Source organism: Triticum urartu, chromosome 6 (assembly GCF_003073215.2).
Source record: "Triticum urartu cultivar G1812 chromosome 6, Tu2.1, whole genome shotgun sequence".
Taxonomy (NCBI): Eukaryota; Viridiplantae; Streptophyta; class Magnoliopsida; order Poales; family Poaceae; genus Triticum; species Triticum urartu.
In genome coordinates this window covers 331174597-331180596 of record NC_053027.1, presented here as the reverse complement: position 1 = coordinate 331180596, position 6000 = coordinate 331174597, and positions in this window count along the sequence as shown.

The following is a 6000-nucleotide window of genomic DNA, read 5'->3' as shown; positions in this document are numbered from 1 at the left end:
CGCCCGAAGCCTGCCGCCGTCCGCCAACTCCGGCACGCCGCCCCGCCGCGCAAGCTCGCCGCCCCGCTGCCGTTCTCCGCCGCCCCGCCGCCGTTTCTTCGCCGCCCGGCCGGATCCGGCTAGATCCGGCCGGAGAGGAGCCCCCGGTGCCCGGATCTCGTCGGCCCCCGCCCTCCTCGTCCTTCTCCGACCTCGCCGAAGCCAGTATTCTTCTCGCCAGAGTTCTCGGTTCGCGCGCCGACGACGAACCCTAGATCCGGAGGGTATAATTTTTCCCAAGTCCCCGTGTTTTTCAGTTTCAAGTGCCCCTGTTCATCGTGTCGTAACTTTGCATCCGTAGCTCCGATTCATGCATATAGCATATCAAAATGTTCATCTCAGAGAGTACATCATTTCATTACATTGCATCATTTTCATTTGAGTGCATCTTGATGCCCTAAATGCTGTTAGAAGAGGGCTACTTGAGATAATTGTCAGATCTGCTGCTCCATTTAGCTTTTTGTCATTTTTGCCATGATTAATGTGTGCATGATATGCCCCTGAGTTCTACATATGTTTTGCTAAGGATTTTGTCATCTTTCCAGATGTGCAATCCATGTATTTTTGTGATGTGTGTGGTGACTAGCACAAGCTTGCAAAGTGGTGCACTTGGTAATTCTAATTTCAGGGACTTAGCAATTCCACTAAGTCCTTGACTTGTTTATCTCATGATGCAATATGTTCATGTTGTTTCCTTGTGATCCGTGCCTCTTTTGAGGATGATCAGTAAGGATGTTTTGTTAATATTGTAGTGCTCTACCCATCCATATCTTTGTTGGCAATTATGGAGCACCCTAGCTTGAGTCAATCGAGCTCTAGTTTTGCTACTTTGTGAATCTGGGCAGATTGTCAACTTGTTTGTAATTTTGCCGATGATGTTATAGTTGATCCGTGCACGCTATGCTTTTGTTATTGCCATGTCTAGCTTGAATTTTGTGTGTTCTTGACGGATGTATGCTTAAATTGTCATGACTTGCACCATAGTGAGTGCATCGAGCTCGTAAACATGCCTACTTGATATCTGTTTCAGCATGCTCCAGTTTTCACCAAGTCTGAAAACTGATTATGTTTTTGCCATGTTCACATGCTTGCAATTGTATTTTATGATCCCTTTTGGCTCAAGGTCACTAAGGGACTTTTGTTAAGCTCTTTGAGTAGCTCCATGCCATGCTTTACTTTGCCATGTTCAGGTCCTGTAGCATGTAGTTTTGTTGCTCCGAAGTGTGCTGTCTGATATGAAATTCCAGACAAGTGTTAATTTCACTAAGTCTGAGATCTGTTTGCCATATGCATTTTTGCCATGCTTGTTTGAACCTGTTAGTGGATGAATTGGCCATAGCTCAGTGCTAGACTTTTGTTAAGAATTTTGTATGCATCCCTGCCATGTATTTTTTTGTCATGTTTGGGTGCCGTAGCATGTTCATTTCGTTGCATTTAGATGGCTACTTGCTGTAAATCGCAGACCGGTGTCATATTTGAATCGCTTGCCATTTCCAAACCGTAACTCCGATTCCGGCGTTCTTTATATAGTTTTCAAGTGATTTCATCTCATCTTTCCAGTGGAATACTTGGATTTCCAAGTTGAGTCTAGGTTCTTACATTTCCTGTCACATCTTGCATATGCATCTCGCATCACATCCCGCATAGCATATCATCTTGCATCATCTTGTTTGATTCTTGCACGTGGTTGATTGTGTCCTTGTTGCTTGTTTGTCTTGTTTGGGTAGAGCCGGGAGACGAGTTCGCTAATGAGGAGCCCGTTGAGTTTGCTTTCGAGGATCCAGTCAACTCTGACAACTGTGCAGGCAAGATGATCATACCCTCGAAATCACTACTATCTTTGCTATGCTAGTTTGCTCGCTCTTTTGCTATGCCAATGCTACTATGCCTACCACTTGCTTTCAAGCCTCCCAAATTGCCATGTCAAACCTCTAACCCACCATGTTCCTAGCAAACCGTTGATTGGCTATGTTACCGCTTTGCTCAGCCCCTCTTATAGCGTTGCTAGTTGCAGGTGAAGATTGGAGGCCGCTCCTTGTTGGAACATTTATTTTCTTGTTGGTATATCATTATATTATCTTGTTATCTTAATGCATCTATATACTTGGTAAAGGGTGGAAGGCTCGGCCTCTCGCCTAGTGTTTTGTTCCACTCTTGTCGCCCTAGTTTCCGTCATATCGGTGTAATGTTCCCGGATTTTGCGTTCCTTACGCGGTTGGGTTATAATGGGAACCCCTTGATAGTTCGCCTTTATTAAAGCTTTTCCAGCAATGCCCAACCTTGGTTTTACCATTTGCCACCTAGCCTCTTTTTCCCTTGGGTTTCCGGAGCCCGAGGGTCATCTTATTTTAAACCCCCGGGCCAGTGCTCCTCTGAGTGTTGGTCCACCTGTCAGCTGCCGGTGGCCACCAGGGGCAACTCTGGGCTGGCCTACCCGTACCTAGGACAATCTGAGTGTGCCCTGAGAAAGAGATATGTGCAGCTCCTATCGGGATTTGTCGGCACATTCGGGCGGTGTTGCTGGATTTGTTTTAACCTGTCGAAGTGTCTTGAAGAACCGAGATACCGAATCTGATCGGAACATCTTGGTAGGAGGTCTATTACTTCGTTGACCGTGAGAGCTTGTCATGGGCTAAGTTGGGACTCCCCTGCAGGGATTTGAACTTTCGAAAGCCGTGCCCGCGGTTATGGGCGGATGGGAATTTGTTAATGTCCGATTGTAGATAACTTGAACCTTAACTTAATTAAAATGAATCAACTGAGTGTGTTGCCGTGATGGCCTCTTCTCGGCGGAGTCCGGGAAGTGGACACGGTGTTGGAGTAATGTTTGCGCAGGTTGCTCTCTAGTTTCTCGCTCGCGCTTTGCCTCCTCTTCTCGCTCTCTTTTGCGTATAAGCTAGCCACCATATTTGCTAGTCGCTTGCTGCAGCTCCACATATTTACCTTGCCTTACCTATAAGCTTAAATAGTCTTGATCGCGAGAGTGCGAGATTGCTGAGTCCCTATGGCTCACAGATTACTATTACACCAGATGCAGGGCCTGATGATTCCGCTCCAGGAGATGCGCTCGAGCTCAAGTGGGAGTTCGACAAGGACTCTCAACGTTACTATGTTTCCTTTCCTGATGATCAGTAGTGGTGCCCAGTTGGGGTTGATCGGGACCGTGTCGCATGTTGGGTTCTCTTTTATTTTGGCGCCGTAGTCGGGCCATGAGTGTTTGGATGATGTAATGTTATTTATGTACTTGATTGACGTGGCGAGTGTAAGCCAACTATGTTATCTCCCCTTTTATTATCTATATTACATGGGATGTTGTGAAGATTGCCTAACTTGCGACATATGCCTTCAATGCGATTATGCCTCTAAGTCGTGCCTCGGCACGTGGGAGATATAGTCACATCGAGGGTGTTACACACACGGAGACAAAAACCCGAACCCGAGAAAATAAAATAACTTAACGCCGGAAACGGCAAGAGTTGGAGTACAAATTGGGAAAGTTACATCCGGGGTTTTACAGTACCGCTTCGCGCACGTATAGAGTCGCTGACTAGCGGGCCCCGCTAGTCAGGTGAGAATGAGGGGAGAAGGAAACAGGGGAAGGTCGCGGCTTCGCTGGAGCTCTCACCGGCGACGAGGGCTCCTTGGCCAAAACCAGAGGGAGGGATAGAGAGAGGGGGTTGAGGCACACTTGCCCGTACCCATAGCATAGCTAGGGGCGGTCGGACGGCGTCGGAATCTTCCTCGCAAACCGAGGCAGAGGGAGGGGGTCGCCGGAGATGAAGAAGACGGCGAGCAGAGGCAGCTCCAGGGGCTCCAGGGGGAAGGGATGGCTTCTCCGAAGAGAGGTGGAAGCCCTGGAAGGATCGCCTTGGCCTGGGAGGGGCTGGAGCTACTGCGGCGACCAGAGGGGATATCCGGCGAGCTCTAGCTCGAGGGCGGCGGCCCGCGGCCTGCCCTGCCGGGCTACGGCTTCCTACGCGTTTGTGGGGTGTGTGGGAGTTGTGGATGGTGCTCGAGGAGGCTGGGGGCAGCAGGCGAGCGGAGAGGGGGGTTCGGGCTCCGCCGGTGGACACGTGTCCACGACGCCCGACGACGAGCGGCGTCAGTGAGAGGGGGAGAAGGCGATGCAGCTCACGCGGGAACTATGGGCGAGCGGGGACGAGCACAGGAACGAGGAGATGGCGACGAGCACAGTGCGCACTGCACTGTTGGGTTGGCCGGACCGTGCCCGTGCTCGCTGCGGCAAGCTCTGGCGTCGGCGAGCGCCAGGGAGGAGTAAATGGCATTGAGACGATGATGGTGGCGAGGTTTGGCATGCTTAGGCAGGCGGGGAAGCGAGCACGCAGGCAACAGAGGCTCGGGCACGTCGCAGAGCGCGTCGGCTGCATGCCAGCATGCCTGGATGAACACGGTCACCGCGTGAACTATGACCTCATGCCGACCTAAGCCCAAACTCCATGTGTGGCACATTGTTCGTGGTAGTTTTGAATGTTACCATGCCTTGGTTTGGCTCCAGGTGCAGTAGAGAAGATTTCACACGCCAGGTCAGCTTCTGATCAGTAACTTTGAGGTGTTACTGAGGTTAAATGGCTGGGAGTTGGGGGCTGTTCTTTGGAGGCTAGCCATCATCTACTAAGGTGATGATGCACAAGAAAATTAAGGCATAGGGGAGCAAGTAAAATGGTAGTTGTTGTAGAAACCACCATTTCTGTCCAAAATAAAAAATATTTTATGTAGCAAAAATATTCCAAAAAGTGATGAAATATTTGGGAATTTTCTCAGATTTTTGTGGGCCATAAAAATGAGGGTTGCTTTGGTTTGAACTAGTAGGGTTTTAGAGAAGAAAATGAATATTTTTCATTTGAGATGGATCAGAAGGGGAATGATGATTACAAAGGGGAATGATGCACTTGGGTGAAAGCCAAGGGTGCCCAAGTGTTTAAGTCCATATGAAAAGATTCAGAAACCCCAACTTTCAAAATAAATCCAAATGAAAATCAGGCAAATAAGAGAGGGCAAAATCAGGCTATCACAAGTTCGGACCGCAGCAGACTTCTTTGTTGGCTTGGCATCCATTCTTGGATCAATGCTAGGACGGCCAAGAGCTTTGCGCTTCTCAGCCTCATTGTGAGCTTGAACGCATTTCTGCGCAAAGTACTTCATGCGCTCTCTTGAACCTTTTGCTTCTTCACGCTTCTTGTGAAACTGTTCCTTGAGCTCATGCAACATCTTTTTGAAGGTCTGAACGTCTTCCACGCTGAGCTTGGCCATGTTCTTCTTGAAGTGAGTCTTCTCATAGTCAATTTTGTTCTTGAGCTCAACAATTTTCTGAGCCACGACCAGCTCATTTGCAATAGCTCCGTGGAAGGTGACGCTTATATCCACAGGAAGTTGAAGATCATCGATGCTTACGCTCTGGTCGTCGAACCACTCATCGACGAAGTTGTTCAGAATATCTACGTCAAAGAGGGGCAAATCATTAAAGATCTCGGCCTCTTGTTTTCTCTTGATGAGTTGCTCAAGGGCGTCATCACCAAGATCTTTGTCATTTGACAGATCAATGGTGTCTTCTTCGTTCCTGAGAAGGGCAGCTGGAGGCAGTTCATGCCCGAAAATCTTCTTGGGCTTCTTGGTTTTCTTTGTCTTCTCGGCCTTCTTGGAGACACGAGATAAGTCTTTGGATTGCACGCTGGCTTCAGGAGGTGCAGTGGCCAATGGCTTCACACGTGAAGCTTTTGGTGAGGCAGGGGGCTTTGAAGCCTTTGATTTCTTCTTGTTCTATGGCTTTGGTGGTGCTGGCGCATCTTCCGAGTCTGCGTCATCAATAGAGTGCTCCACTGCAGCCCCCTGTACAGCTATGTGAGTGAGAAGGCCATCAAAGTTGTAGAAGGGGCCGATGACATTTGGATTGGCATCACTGGTGCCATCCGCCCTTGGAGCAGATGGACCAGGGTTGAAGTC